The following is a 15,708-nucleotide window of genomic DNA, read 5'->3' as shown; positions in this document are numbered from 1 at the left end:
TGTTTCAGGTCAAGACCCTTCATTTGGATACTATCCAAGAGTAAACAACCTCTTTCTGTCCATTTCCCTCCACAGAGGGAAATGTGCCATTCTGTGCACCACACATCATGAGGAGATGTTGGAGTGTGCGTAATTAGGCACTTGGCAAGGTCCAATAAAAGGAAGTTAGGTTTAAGCGGAGCGGCTATTGTGTGAGTGTTAGCGTGGGCCAGTGTTAGAGTGGGGAGTTCAGGCTTTGGCTCATCAAGGCTTCAGCCGGGAGAGGGAGAGGCTGTAGGTAGATATTTTTCATTTAATTTTTCTCCCTTTCCTTCTTATTGCACATTTAGCGCAGTGGGGATGCCAGGCAGGATCATGGAATGCTCCTCTGGTGGGATGTGGGAAGGCAGGGAGACCTCCAGTGTCCCTGACGACGACACCTACAAGAAGTGTGTCCAGCTACAGCTTTTTGCAGACTGTGTTAAGGAATTGGAGCTGGAGCTGGATGAACTCTGGATCATTTGGGAGGCTGAGGGGGTGATAGATAGGACATACAGGGAAGTCGTTACAACTAAGGTACAGGACAATTGGGTGACCGTCAATAGGATGATAGGGTATAGGCAGCCAGTGCAGAGTACCCTTGTGACCACTCTCCTCCACGACAGGTATACTGCTTTAGGTACTGTTGGCGGGGGGGTGGGTGGCAGATGGGGGAGTTGACCTATCAGAAGAAAGCCATAGCGGTCGGGTCTCAGGCACCAAGTCTGGCTCTGTGGCTCAGAAGGGAAGTGGGGAGATGAGGCAAACTGTAGTGATAGGGGATCCAATGGCTTTGGGAATAGAAAGGAAGTTCTGTGGACGAGAATGAGATTCCTGGATGGTATGTTGCCTCCTGGGTGCCAGTGTCAGGGATATCTCAGATTGCATCCACAGAATTCATGTGGGAGGGTCATGTTCCATGTAGGTACCAATGTCACAGGTAGGAGGGGTGACAAGGTCCTGCAAAGTAAGTTCAGGGAGTTAGGTGCTAAGTTAAAGGACAGGACCTTCAGGGTTGTGGTCTCAGGAGTGCTACTCGTGCCATGTGTTAGTGAGGCCAGAAATAGGAAGGTCGTACAATTTAACACGTAACTGAGGCAGTGGTGCAGGAGGGAGGCCTTCAGATTTTTGGATCATTGGGCTCTCTTCCAGAGCAGGTGGTTCCTGTACAGAAGGGATGGTTCACACCAGAACAAGAAGGGGCACAAAGAGGGAAAGTTTGCTAGTGCTGAGGGAGGAGGGAGGGGAGGAGGGGATATTAAACTAGAGCTGCGAAGGGATGATGAAACAGAGTGCTAGAACAGATAGTGGAGAAGTTCTGGGGGAAGATGTTGTTAAGCCCACGTACAAAGCCAGGAATCAAATGGTTGATCGTGGTGGGACCAATGTACTGAATGTTCCAGGGTTCCATCGTTTCAGATGTTTCAGAGCAGGAGGGATTAAAGGGGAGGGGGTGGCATTACCAGTCAGGGAAAATGTACGGCAGTGCTCGGTCAGGACAGACTGGAGAGCTCATCTAGTGAAGCTTTATGGGAATAAGAAAGAGATGACCAAGGTAATGGAATTATATTAGAAACATAGAAACATAGAAAATAGGTGCAGGAGTAGGCCATTCGGCCCTTCGAGCCTGCACCGCCATTTATTATGATCATGGCTGATCATCCAACTCAGAACCCCGCCCCAGCCTTCCCTCCATACCCCCTGACCCCTGTAGCCACAAGGGCCATATCTAACTCCCTCTTAAACATAGCCAATGAACTGGCCTCAACAGTTTGCTGTGGCAGAGAATTCCACAGATTCACCACTCTCTGTGTGAAGAAGTTTTTCCTAATCTCGGTCCTAAAAGGCTTCCCCTCTATCCTCAAACTGTGACCCCTCGTTCTGGACTTCCCCAACATCGGGAACAATCTTCCTGCATCTAGCCTGTCCAATCCCTTTAGGATCTTATACGTTTCAATCAGATCCCCCCTCAATCTTCTAAATTCCAACGAGTACAAGCCCAGTTCATCCAGTCTTTCTTCATATGAAAGTCCTGCCATCCCAGGAATCAATCTGGTGAACCTTCTTTGTACTCCCTCTATGGCAAAGATGTCTTTCCTCAGATTAGGGGACCAAAACTGCACACAATACTCCAAGTGTGGTCTCATCAAGGCCTTGTACAACTGCAGTAGTACCTCCCTGCTCCTGTACTCGAATCCTCTCGCTATAAATGCCAGCATACCATTCGCCTTTTTCACTGCCTGCTGTACTTGCATGCCCACTTTCGATGACTGGTGTATAATGACACCCAGGTCTCGTTGCACCTCCCCTTTTCCTAATCGGCCACCATTCAGATAATAATCTGTTTTCCTATTTTTGAAACCAAAGTGGATAACTTCACATTTATCCACATTAAATTGCATCTGCCATGAGTTTGCCCACTCACCCAACCTATCCAAGTCACCCTGCATCCTCTTAGCATCCTCCTCACAGCTAACACTGCCAGCCAGCTTCGTGTCATCCGCAAACTTGGAGATGCTGCATTTAATTTCCTCATACAAGTCATTAATATATATTGTAAACAACTGGGGTCCCAGCACTGAGCCTTGCGGTACCCCACTAGTCACCGCCTGCCATTCTGAAAAGGTCCCGTTTATTCCCACTCTTTGCTTCCTGTCTGCTAACCAATTCTCCACCCACACCACTACCTTACCCCCAATACCGTGTGCTTTAAGTTTGCACACTAATCTCCTGTGTGGGACCTTGTCAAAAGCCTTTTGAAAATCCAAATATACCACATCCACTGGTTCTCCCCTATCCACTCTACTAGTTACATCCTCAAAAAATTCTATGAGATTCGTCAGACATGATTTTCCTTTCACAAATCCATGCTGACTTTGTCCGATCATTTCACTGCTTTCCAAATGTGCTGTTATCACATCCTTGATAACTGACTCCAGCAGTTTCCCCACCACCGACGTTAGGCTAACCGGTCTATAATTCCCCGGTTTCTCTCTCCCTCCTTTTTTAAAAAGTGGGGTTACATTAGCCACCCTCCAATCCTCAGGAACTAGTCCAGAATCTAACGAGTTTTGAAAAATTATCACTAATGCATCCACTATTTCTTGGGCTACTTCCTTAAGCACTCTAGGATGCAGACCATCTGGCCCTGGGGATTTATCTGCCTTCAATCCCTTCAATTTACCTAACACCACTTCCCTACTAACATGTATTTCACTCAGTTCCTCCATCTCACTGGACCCTCTGTCCCTTACTATTTCTGGAAGATTATTTATGTCCTCCTTAGTGAAGACAGAACCAAAGTAATTATTCAATTAGTCTGCCATGTCCTTGCTCCCCATAATCAATTCACCTGTTTCTGTCTGCAGGGGACCTACATTTGTCTTTACCAGTCTTTTCCTTTTTACATATCTATAAAAGCTTTTACAGTCCGTTTTTATGTTCTCTGCCAGTTTTCTCTCATAATCTTTTTTCCCCTTCCTAATTAAGCCCTTTGTCCTCCTCTGCTGAACTCTGAATTTCTCCCAGTCCTCAGGTGAGCCACTTTCTCTGGCTAATTTGTATGCTACTTCTTTGGAATTGATACTATCCCTAATTTCTCTTGTCAGCCACGGGTGCACTACCTTCCTTGATTTATTCTTTTGCCAAACTGGGATGAACAATTGTTGTAGTTCATCCATGCAACCTTTAAATGCCTGCCATTGCATATCCACCGTCAATCCTTTAAGTGTCATTTGCCAGTCTATCTTAGCTAATTCACGTCTCATACCTTCAAAGTTACCCCTCTTTAAGTTCAGAACCTTTGTTTCTGAATTATTATAGACCTCCCAATAGTCAGTGGGATTTAGAAGAGCAAATCTGTAAAGAGACAGCGAACTGTTGCAAGAAACTAAAGGTTGTTATAGTAGGTGATATTAACTTTCCACATATTTACTGGGACTCCCATACTGTAAAAAGACTAGATGGGAAAGAGTTCATGAAATGTGTTCTGGGAAGTTTCCTTAATCAATATATAGAAGTCCCAACTAGAGGGAGTGTGACACTAATTCTCCTATTAGGGAATGAGAGTGGACAGGTTACAGAAGATTGTGCAGGGGAACACTTTGCATTTAAGTGATCATAATGCTGTAGGTTTCAAGATAATTATGGAAAAGGATAGGTCTGGTTGTCGGATTGAGATTTTAAATTGGACAAAGGGCAATTTTGATGGCACCAGAAAGGCTCTGGCAAGTATGGATTGGGACAAGTTGTTTTCTGGCAAAAGTGTACTTGGTAAGTGGAGTGGGAGACCTTCAAAAGTGAATTCTGAGAGCACAGTTTGTATGTTCCTGTCAGAATAAAAGGCAAAGATAACAGGTTTAGGGAACCTTGGTTTTCAAGAGATACTGAGATCCTGGTTAAGGAAAAAAAAGGAGGTGCATGGCAGGTATAGGCAGGAGGAACAAATGAGGTACATATGGAGTATAAGAAATTTAAGAGAACACTTAAGAAGGAAATCAGGAGGGCTAAAAGAGGGCATAAGGTTGCTGAGGCAGACAAGGTGAAGGAGAATCCTAAGAGATTCGACAGGTATTTTAAGAGGAAAAGAATTGCAAGGGACAAAATTGGTCCTCTGGAAGATCAGAATGGTAATCCATGTGTGGAGGCAGAAGAGATGGGGGAGATCTTAAATTAATTTTTTACATCTGTATTTATGCAGGAGACAGACACAGAGTCTATAGAAGTGAGGCAAAACAGCATCCACTTCATAAACCCTATACAAATGACAGAGGAGAAGGTGGCTTGAGGCAAACTAGGTTGGATAAATCCCCAGGACCTGACAAGATGTTCCCTTGGACATTGTGGGAGGTAAGTGCAGAAACTGCAGGGGACCCTAGCAGAGATATTTAAATTATCCTTAGCAAAGGGTGAGTTGGCAGAGGATTGGAGGATAGCTAATGTTGTTTCATTGCTGAAGAAAGGCTTTAAAAATAAACTGAAAAATTATGGGCTAGTGAGCCTGACATCAGGAGTGGGTAAGTTATTGTAAGGTATTCTAAGGAACCAAATACGTATATAAGTATTTGGATAGAGAGGGACTGATCAGGGATAGTCAACATAGCTTTGTGCAAGGTAGGTCATGTCTAACCAATCTTATAGAGCTTTTCGAAGAAGTTACTTTCCATTATGTCAGTGTAGATGTCAATCTACTGCTTTCTATTTTGTTGCCTAAGTTATTGGACATTACAAATAGCTGAAGGTTAGCGGAGATGGCTGAGGGATGTTCCTGGCAGCTGCCTGATAGGGCAGATACTCCATCAACCCTCCTGTCTGTTTGCTGCAGTCTCACCAATCTCTGACCAGGATGATAATTTTCCTTCAGATCAGAGTTTCAAGGTTAGCTAACACTGCCTTCTGTGAACTCACATTATTGCCTTCTCAATGTCCCTTTAAACAATCTCAGTAAATATCACCCTGTCCATTATTTCAATAACTGAATCAAATCATTTTGTTAAGTCCATTCATCATTGAAATTATTTAGTTCAAAATTCTTGAAGTTTTTATGAACTTTGACCTTGGTTAGAGGTGTCAGTAACTTCCATAAAAGTGATAGCAGACCAATGGCCTATATTTCCCTGTTTAACAATCGTGTTATTTAAGGGGCATATTGCGGGAACTTTCAAGTTTTCACTTGGATCCATGCTGGTCTTCAGTACTAAGGCTTGTGGAAGACTTTGGACTCATGCCACAGTCGCAGCTGTCTCTGTGATCTACAACTGAGCTTCCAGCAACAGGTTCTCTCTGTCACAGCGACCAGCACTGCCACCTCCGTAGCATCACTGTCTCTGGCCTGCCTGAGCTCCTCCAATATGAAAACCTCACCTCACCTTTCACACATCACCATTCCAGAGCTCTTCAGGCCAGCCTCCACAGACCGGAGCCCATTGCAGACTCTGCTGCTCACTTCCACAAGCCACGTTCACCCTTCATTCTGCACTCGCTGCTGATTCACAAATGTGTTGGTTTTAAAATTGTCTTCTTCATATTCAAAGCCTTCTCGCCCTCCAGCTTTCCAGTCCTCAGAGGTGCCTTCACTGGTCCAAATGACATCCCTTGGTGATCCTTCCTTCCCCAATTTCTAGATGTCCACCTACTAAGGGGCTCTATAAATCTCACCACGTCCCCTCCAAGAAGATATTATTAAAATTTATCCCCTCACCCAAGCTTTGGCCACTCCTCAGTGACTTTCTTTGCCAAAGTTTTCTTTTTGACTGTGCATGCATCTGTGAAGTGCCTTGCAGTGTTTTACTGTTCTAGAGCTGCAACTTGCTCTCATATTGTCAGTACCTCCAGTTGAACTTTGTCTTTTTGTGTGTTTTCCCCCTAGCCGTCAGTCTGTGGTTTCATATTGCCATGAGCTCTTGTTTGTTTTCATGCCCCATGTGCTCCTGTCCCCACTCCTGCTCTACTCCAGCCCCTGTATTACTGAGTACTCCATCTCTCACCTGTTCCTCATTATTACCTGTATTGCTGCACCTGTGTCTCATTGTTCTCCACCTATCATCTGCCTCTCTGTTTATTGCTCAGTGTATTTCAGTCCTGTGTTTTTACCTGTTTGTTGCCAGATTGTGCTGGTGAGTTTTTCTGAGCCTTTCCAGCATTTGTATCTGTACTCTGTGTGTCTGAATATCAACTCTGCTTGTTTCCCGATTCTGGTTTTTGGATTTCTCTGGATGTTTTGAACTCTGCCTGAAGTCTGACGCTGACTTTGTTTGCACCTCGGGATTTGTTACTCAATTAGTATCACTGTGTGCATGGTACTGGGCCTGCGATTGGATCCCTGCTCCAGTGCCCTGGCACACATAGAACATATGGCATATGAACAGACTGACTCAGCTAGTCTATGCCAGTGTTTTGATTCTCTGAGCTTCCTCCCACCCTGCTTTACCTCATCCCATCAGCACAGTCTCCCTCTTGCATTTATCCACCTTCTCCTTAAATGCACCTGCATTACTCAATGCAAATACTGGGACAGCAGGTTCCACAGTTTACACACCTGAGATATCCTTGGGATTTGCTGCAGATCTTTTATTTATGGTCACTGGGTTTGATTTCTACCAGAAATGGGAGCTCTTTTAAATCCTTGATAACATGTGAGACCTTTATTTGGTCACCCCCTAAGGCCTAAAGAATTCTGGCCTTTCCTAATGGTTAATTAACATGCTCAGTACACGTCATTTCCTCCAGTACCTCTAGCATGAGGCAGAGTCTAGGATGTTGTGGTTTAACCAAGATTCCATTCAATTCATTATATGACAAGAGCACAAGAGATTCTGCAGATGCTGGAAATCTTGAGCAACGCGCACAAAATGCTGGAGGAACTCAGCAGATCAGTCAGCATCTATGAAGGGGATTAAACAGTCAACATTTTGGGCCGAGATCCTTCATCAGGACTGGAAAGGAAGGGGGAAGAAGCCAGAATAAGAAGGTAGGGGGAGGGGAAGAAGTACATGCTGGCTGGTGACAGGTGAGACCAGGTCAGGGGGAAGGCATCTGCCCTTTGGTGTCATTGATCATTTAAAAGGGATTGGCAAGCTATTTAAACCCTGAATAGGGAAATAAACACCACTCAGGCTGTAGGAGGTGAAGGACCCCTCTCTACTTCTCAGACAGTTGAGTTTAAAGGTGCCTGATGGGTGGACAGGTCATTGGTCATGAACCTGGTGTGCTTCCTCTGTTGTTTATACTGAGAATGCACATCCTTGAAGTCCTCATAAACAATTCAGAAGCCCAATACCCAGAGTCTCAGGAGAAGAGAGAAAACTTCCAACCACTCGCTTCAAATGTGGAATGCTGGCAAAAGCTTTGCTTTCCCCTGATGCCTGGTCAGGATGTTTGGTCCTAGATGGGGTGGTTGAGTTGACCTTGCCTATTTGGTGAGAGGAGGTTCTATGTCAACTGAGGGCACCATGTCCTCTCATGCCCTCTGCTATACAATCTGCTCCACAGGGTGCACCAACAGACAATGGAATTAACAGTCTACAGCTTCTTCTAACCGGTCCCCTGTACTGTCAAAGTTGAAGTGTTAAAATATCAAGGCACACTGAAATCAAAAAGGAAATGTAAAATGCCTTCAAGTGCAAAGGTAAATAGTTAGATCCAGGCTGATCCCTATGATTGACATTTAAAGGCACATGATATCAGCTGTATCTGACAGACTCTGATCTGATGAGCACAGATTATTTTCTGAAAGAACCTGACTTCTTCAAGAGCTATTTCAACACAGCCCATGAGGGATTTCTCAGCTTTTGTTGAAGGCTCATTATCTAGATAACAGACACATCTTTTCACTTACTTTATAAAACACAAGGACACAGGGCAGATATTTTACTAGTTCACAGTGTTTGATGATCATGTAAAATAAACAGATTGGCTAAGATTCTGTCATGCCTGCTCTGTGTTCACTGAGAAATGGAGATTAGCTCCACCAGAAAACTCAGGCAGTGAATGGGAAGAATTGTCCATTAGCTTAAGAACACAAGCTCTATGAGCTGGGTGAGATGGGACTGTTTGATGTGCAGTCCAATGAAAAGCTGCAGATGCTGGAAATCTGAAACAAAATCAAATGGTGTGAACACTCAGTAGGTTAACCTGTGTCTGTGGAGAGAGAAGTAGAGGTAAAAGCTTGGACTGATGACCTTTCTTCATGGACTGCTATGTTGGATCACATTCATTCACACCACATTTTGTGTGAAAACCTAGGGTTTGACACTTGGAAGGACCTTGGATTGAAGAAGCTCACAGTGAAGGTTCTCCCCGACCAGTCCCACGTCTTTAGGAACTGGTACTGTGATAGAACAGCCTGAAGTCTATCACTGGATCACTGATGGGCAATCAGAATCTGATGTCCAGCAACATGTCATGGACTTAGTGATAATATTTTAGTCACTTTAACTATTTTTTGTAAAAAGAACCACACGGGTGTCATGACCCCTACACCAGCAATGTCCTCCACCCCCCAAAAACTTCCCAGAGATGTGTGGGTCGGTGAGTTAATTAGTCACTGTAAGTTGTTGCCATGTGGGCCAGTGGTAGAATCGAGGAGGAGGTGGTGCAGGGAGAAAGTAATGGGATTGCAGTAGGGTTAATGTCATGGGCCAGATAATTCCTTGCAGTAATGGAGCTATGAATAGAGGGTATTGTTTGGGTATATGGTGCAGGATATGCAAATAACATCACCTACCCATTTGAGAGCTAATTAACTGTCATTGCCAGTGCTGCTCATCTGGGAGAGGACCTTATCCTGCCACTAGATTTGGAGAGATTTGTGGAGACAATGCTGGTCGTGTCTCTCCAGTGCTCTGAGGTACCTGCTCTACGTAGTTCATACCTCAGAGCTGGATCATTGCTGCACTGAACAATATTCATCATCTTATCAACAACATGGTCCCAGGTTCACGTTGGGATTGATGGGAATGTGGAATAGACTAAGGAGAAAACTGAGGAGTAGGGTTGATCTGTGAGCTGGCATCATATTGATGGGCTCAATTCCCTCCTTCTACATCATAAGGAAATATGGAAAATGCTCTATATCTATAACTTGTTTTGCAGCGTCTAATGCACCACCTCCAGGTATGAGCAATTCAAAGTAGGTATTCAGCTTCAAAAAATACATCATTTGCAAGTTCTTCAAGGATCCAGCATGACTCCTGTAGGACTGGAACCAATAGCAGTATCTGCCCGTAGGCCCATATTCAGGCTGAGTCCCTTGTTACTCTCGCTGGGCCGGTCGCATCATGGACATACTTCATCAGACTCTCAAAACAGGCATACCGTTCTGGCCTCTAGGAAAGGAAGAGATTACCAAGTTGTAAAGGTCACCAAGATTACAAAAAGAATGAAGAATGGTTTCTAAACCTCCTTGACGAAGATCCATGACTGCCTAAAGTGCAGAAGGGCCATTCAGTATCAGAAGCACACAGAAGCCCAGTATGGAATGTGTGTACACCCCCCTGCTCCAGGAATCACCTCCTGTCCTGCATGTGCCAAAGTCTGCAGGTCCCACAGTCAGCTCAGAACCCACAGTGGAGTGGAGTGAGGGGAAAGTCTCCCCCAGTCCTGAGCAAATGCCTCAATGGAAGAAGATTGTAATGAGACTGTGAGTGGGAGCTGGGAGGTGGCAGGTGAGATGGTTTGAAGCTGGTGCTGTCCCTCAGGCCAGCCCCCAGTTAAATTCAGAGCTCTCATTCCAGTGCTTTGTCCAGCACTATGGTTTTGTTCCTCGCACCACTCCGGTCTCAGCCTTTGGGGGTCCTGTTTGACTTCGGCATTGCTACAGTTCCAGCGGCAGAAGCATCTTATGTTGCAGCATCTAATGCATCGGCTCCAGCCAAGAGCAGCAGTGCAAGGTATCCACTGAGCACATCAGCCTCGTCTTTAACTTCAAGCAAAGGCTGCTTTTGCAAGTTCCTCAAATCTCCAGCAGCTTGGAATCAGCCCCACTCTCCATTATCAGAGAGTTGTGAACTCAGCCAGCTCCATCATGGGCACCAGCCTCCCCTGCATCCGGGACATCTACAAGGAGCGATGCCTCAGAAAGGGAGCATCCATCATTAGGAACCTCCTTCACCCAGAACTTACCCTCTTCAGAGAGGAGATACAGGAGCCTGAAGACCCACACTCAACGATTCAGGAACAGCTTCTTCCCCTCTGCCATCAGGTTTCTGAATAGACATTGAACCCTTGAACACTACCTCACTACTTTTTTTTTCTCTTTCTGCACTACTTACTTAATTCAACTTTTTTAATATATATATTCTTCTTCCCACAATTTATAGATTTTATTATTATGTATTACAATGTACTGCTGCCGCGTAACAACAAATTTCACGACATAAACCGATGATATTAAACCTGATTCTGCTCTGCTGCTTTTTATTCTTCTCTGCATTTTGTGGCATAAATCTTTCATGCGTGACAGGCTTAATTCCTCCCCAAGCCCATTTATTTATCCGATCAGAGTTGAATTGACTTTGACCCTTTTGTTTTCCTCCAGAGACACGGCCCATCTTTGCACTGTTATACCTAACTAGTGGAGCTGCGGTCAACAGCAATTAATATCCAGGTGGTAACTGAAAGGCAAAATACGGACACTGAAGATCTGAAAACAGATGTATTTTGTTTTAATATCTAGGCAGCTTTGTAAACTCATTGTGTGCATGAAAGATCCCACAGCTGGAGTCCCCTGCAAACCTATCACAGAAACCTCAGATGCCCAGCCTTTGTGCTCTAGGCATTTGGTTACTGCACAAGGCCGGAGGGCTTCTTTCTCCAGCTGAAGACACCTCAGACTATTGAAAATGAAGATGTAACATGGGTTTAATCTACTGATGTGTGTGATTGAGACTTGTTAGCATGTTTCAAAACTGCTTTCCACATAACATTTCCTGCCGGTGCTGTGCTACAGCTTCATTGTCTGCCTGTATTAGTGTCAGCTGTCACCATGGCTGTTCACACGCACTTGGGTGGGCCTCCAACACTGTCACATCTTCATCCACTTGCTCCGCTTCACACTCGACAACTATCCAGCTCTTCTTATTCCAAAGTGTTTGACTTGTTTCATAACCAAGCTCACTTCAACAGTTCCTGGTCTGGCGTCCTGACACCCTCACAAGGAATTCCCACATTCCCACTGCATGTTTCATAGCTGGGAGCTTTCCTTGCCACACACCTGGGTGTGTTGTCGACCAATTGATAGAGATTACTCACCCTGATTAGCAATGATTGCAGGATCACAACATCCAGAGTTGACAGAAGGTGAAACCGATGAATATCGTCTGTCAGCAGTAACACCTCACATTCCACCAGAACAGTCTCCAATCTGATGGCATGAACATTGCTTTTTCTAACTTCCAGTAACCACTGTCCTCTGGTTCCCACCCCCACGCACATTTTACCCCTCATTCTGGTGGCTTTCTCACTCCTTCTCTTCCCCTCCCTCACCCTCATGACTTGTCCATCACCCCCCCTCTTCCATTTCTCCCCTGGTCCACTGTTCTCTCCTATCAGATTCCTTCTTCTTCAGTCCGTGGTTTACCATTTCCACCTATCACCCGCCCTCCCACCGTCCCCCTCACCTGGTCTCACCTATTGCCTGCTAGTTTGTCCTCCTTCCCCTGCCCCCACCTTCTTTTTCTGGCTTCTGAAGAAGGGTCTCGGCCCGAGACATCAACTGTTGATTCATTTCCATGGATATTGCCTGACCTCCAACATTCTCTGTGTCTTCTACCATTCCGCAGTTCCTGTATTAAAGTGGAAAATGAGAATAAGTGAAGATTCTCTGTTTTATACTCCTTGTATTTTTTTTTTAACTGAACTCAGTTCCAAGCAAGGCTAGAAAACGTTGCTTAATGCAGGCACCTGCTTTTCTGTCTGTCAAACCTTCACCGCTATGTTGTCATGCTCAGTGGGAAATGGAGTGGACCAGTCATTTTGACCCTCACAGGGAAACTTCTGAGATTTAAGCTTTAAGTCTCTACAACAGCCCTACAACATTGATCTTAAGGGGTTTCTTTTTTTACGTTTGTTGGGGTGGGGGCATCTTTGGTAAGGTCAGCTATAGTCAATTAGCCTTGGCTGCCTTTAAGAGGTGGTTCTGGGATATTGAACTCAAAATTAGAATCAGATTTAATATCAATGGCATATGACGTGAAATTTGTTGTTTTGTGGCAGCAGTACCTTGCTATAAATAATAATAAAAGCTATAAATTATAAAAAAGTATACAGTACAGTGCAAAAGACTTAGGCACCCTAGATTTTTAATTTGGTTTCAGATGGTATGGCCACCACAGAGCCCCGATCTCAACATCATCGAGCCTGTCTGGAATTACCCAGAGAGACAGAAGCAAGTGGGACAGCCAAAGCTGCAGAAGAACTGTGGCAAGTTCTCCAAGATGCTTGGAACAATCTACCAGCCGATTCTCTGATAAAACTGTACATCAGTGTACCAAAGGCAGTTTTAAAGGCAAAGGGTGGCCATACCAAATATTGATTTGATTTACGTTTTTTACCGTTTACTGCTCTTTATAGTAATTTTTTGATATTTAGAAGCTTTTCATTTCATTATTTTTGAAAAGTCTTCACCTTATAGAATTCTGATATGTGCCCAAGACTATCGCCAGCACTGTATTAGGACGGCAGGGTAGCGTAGTCCTAAAGCACAACTCTTTACGGTACCAGCAACCCAGTGGTCAGCAAGCATGTCACAGTAAACCTGCAGGAGAAAAGGTGGCAGCTAACGGGGATACATTATAATCTCTTCCAGTGGCTACCTGTACGACTCAATTTCCTGCTGCAAGAGAGAGCTCCTCATTGTTTCCCTTGGGGTTAGAACCACGAAACACAGAGTATGAGTGACTCCAACCCCACCGTTTATCTAGATTCCATATCATATTCAACTGCAATGGTTCGTGCTGGGGGAAGGGTGGGGAGTGATGGTGACGAGAGGGTGTACAGGAGTGAGATTTTCCTGCTAGTGGAGTGGTGTCGCAGCAAGAACCTGGCACTCAATATCAGTAAGACCAAAGAACTGATTGTGGACTTCAGAAAAAGTAAGATGAGGGAACACACACCAGTCCTCACAGAGAGATCAGAAGTGGGGAGAGTGAGTAATTTCAAATTCCTGGGTGTCAATATTTCTGAAGATCTATCCTGCACTCAACATATCAATGCCACTATAAAGAAGACAAGACAGTGGCTACGTTTCATTAGGATTCTGAGGAAATACAGTATTTCACCAAAGACACTCACAAATTTCTGTACATGTATGATGGAGAGTATTCTCACTTGCTGCTTTACTGTCTGGTATTGGGGGTGCCGGGTGGAGTTGGGGGGCTACTGCACAAGATCGAAGTTAGCTGCAGAGAGATGTAAATGTAGTCAGCTCCATCGTGGGCAATAGCCTCCATAGTATCCAAGACATCTTCAAAGAGCGATGCCTCAGAAAGGTGGCATCCTTCATTAAGGACCCCGCCCCATCACCCAGGACATGCCCTTTTCTCACTGTTGCCATCAGGTTAGGAGGTACAGAAGCCTGAAGGCACACACTCAGCGACTCAGGGACAGCTTCTTCCCCTCTGCCGTCCGATTTCTAAATAGACATTGAACCCTTGGACACTACCTCACTAATTTTTATTTCTTTTTTGTTTGCATTACTTATTTAATTTAGCTATTTTTATACTTACTGTAATTCACGGTATTTTTTTCTCTCTGTTTTCATGTATTGCATTGTACTTCTGTCACAAAGTTTACAAATTTCACAACATATGCCGGTGATGTTAAACCCGACTCTGATTCTGAATATGGGTGTTAGGGCGAGAGGATTGGGAGAAGGGTTTAAGTTCTAAGTAGAGTTGGGCTAGGGGTAGAGGTGGGTCTGGAGGATCAGAGGCTGGGGAAGGATAGGAAAAGGAATAGAAGAGTAGTTTGAGCAGAGTCACTGTTCACTCAGAGTTCCTGAACCTCTGAAACTAATTCTGGTGACTTAAAATTGCAGGAAAGAGCTATCCCCAACCCTATGAACATTTGCTTCCAGTAACCGAGATGACAGTCAGCCCTGTCATTCCCTGCTGCTCCTGCTCTGTTCTGATTTTACTGCTCTGTCAAACCAATCGGAAGTAACTTGGTTTCTTTGAAAGTACAAACGCAGAGCTGTTGGTGACACAACACAAATGCTTTCTGTACTATCCTTTTCCCATTGGTCTCATCCAGTGTCAGCTTCCTCACAGCCAAAAATCACACGACAAGTTTGCAACTTGTCACGTAAACATTGCCATCGATTGATAAGGGTGCAGAATTGCATGACAAAACCTTTTATCATTAATATTTATACTTTTGCACTCAACACTAGGATTTTCCAGCTGCCCTATCAGATACTGGAGAAATTACTTTATATTTAACCACTGCTAATCATTGAACAGCCTGGAGAAAGGTTCATTCGACAACTAAACCCTGATGTGCCTGTGTTGAGAGTCTGATGGGACGATTTTGAATTTACAAGAGATTTCCAATGTTCTTCTTTGGAATGGTGCCATAGGGTCTTTTAGGTTATCCCAAAGGGGCACAACATGCTTCAGTTTAATGTGTTAGGAATAATGATAACCTATTACAATTATCCACTCCCTTAGCAGAACACGAGGAAATGTGCAGATGCTGGAAATTCAAGCAACACACACAAAAGTTGCTGGTGAACGCAGCAGGCCAGGCAGCATCTCTAGGAAGAGGTACAGTCGACGTTTCGGGCCGAGACCCTTCGTCAGGACTAACTGAAGGAAGAGTGAGTAAGGGATTTGAAAGTGGGGGGGGGAGGGGGAGATCCAAAACAATAGGAGAAGACAGGAGGGGGAGGGATAGAGCTAAGAGCTGGACAGGTGATTGGCAAAAGGGATACGAGGCTGGAGAAGGGGGAGGATCATGGGGCGGGAGGCCTGGGGAGAAAGAAAGGGAGAGGGGAGCCCAGAGGAAGAAGTTATAGTGAGAGGGACAGAGGGAGAAAAAAGAAAGAAAGAAAAATAAATAAATAAATAAATAACAGATAGGTTACGAGGGGGAGGTGGGGCATTAGCAGAAGTTAGAGAAGTCAATGTTCATGCCTTCAGATTGGAGGCTACCCAGACAGAATATAAGGTGTTGTTCCTCCAACCTGAGTGTGGC

At 44.7% G+C, this 15,708-nt stretch overlaps 1 protein-coding gene across 1 annotated transcript in view; it reads right to left on the bottom strand.

Annotated features, from left to right (window-relative positions):
- Positions 1-12,161: 12,161 nt before the first annotated feature.
- The window catches only part of dcakd (dephospho-CoA kinase domain containing), a 73,358-nt gene continuing 69,811 nt past the window's right edge, over positions 12,162-15,708 (bottom strand). The window contains exon 8 of the transcript XR_010016563.1: positions 12,162-12,299. The gene's annotated coding sequence lies outside the window, so the exon portion shown is untranslated. The remainder of the gene's footprint in view (positions 12,300-15,708) is intronic.

Source organism: Mobula hypostoma, chromosome X1 (genome assembly GCF_963921235.1).
Source record: "Mobula hypostoma chromosome X1, sMobHyp1.1, whole genome shotgun sequence".
NCBI classification, from domain to species: Eukaryota; Metazoa; Chordata; class Chondrichthyes; order Myliobatiformes; family Myliobatidae; genus Mobula; species Mobula hypostoma.
This window is presented reverse-complemented; position numbering and strand designations above follow the sequence as displayed.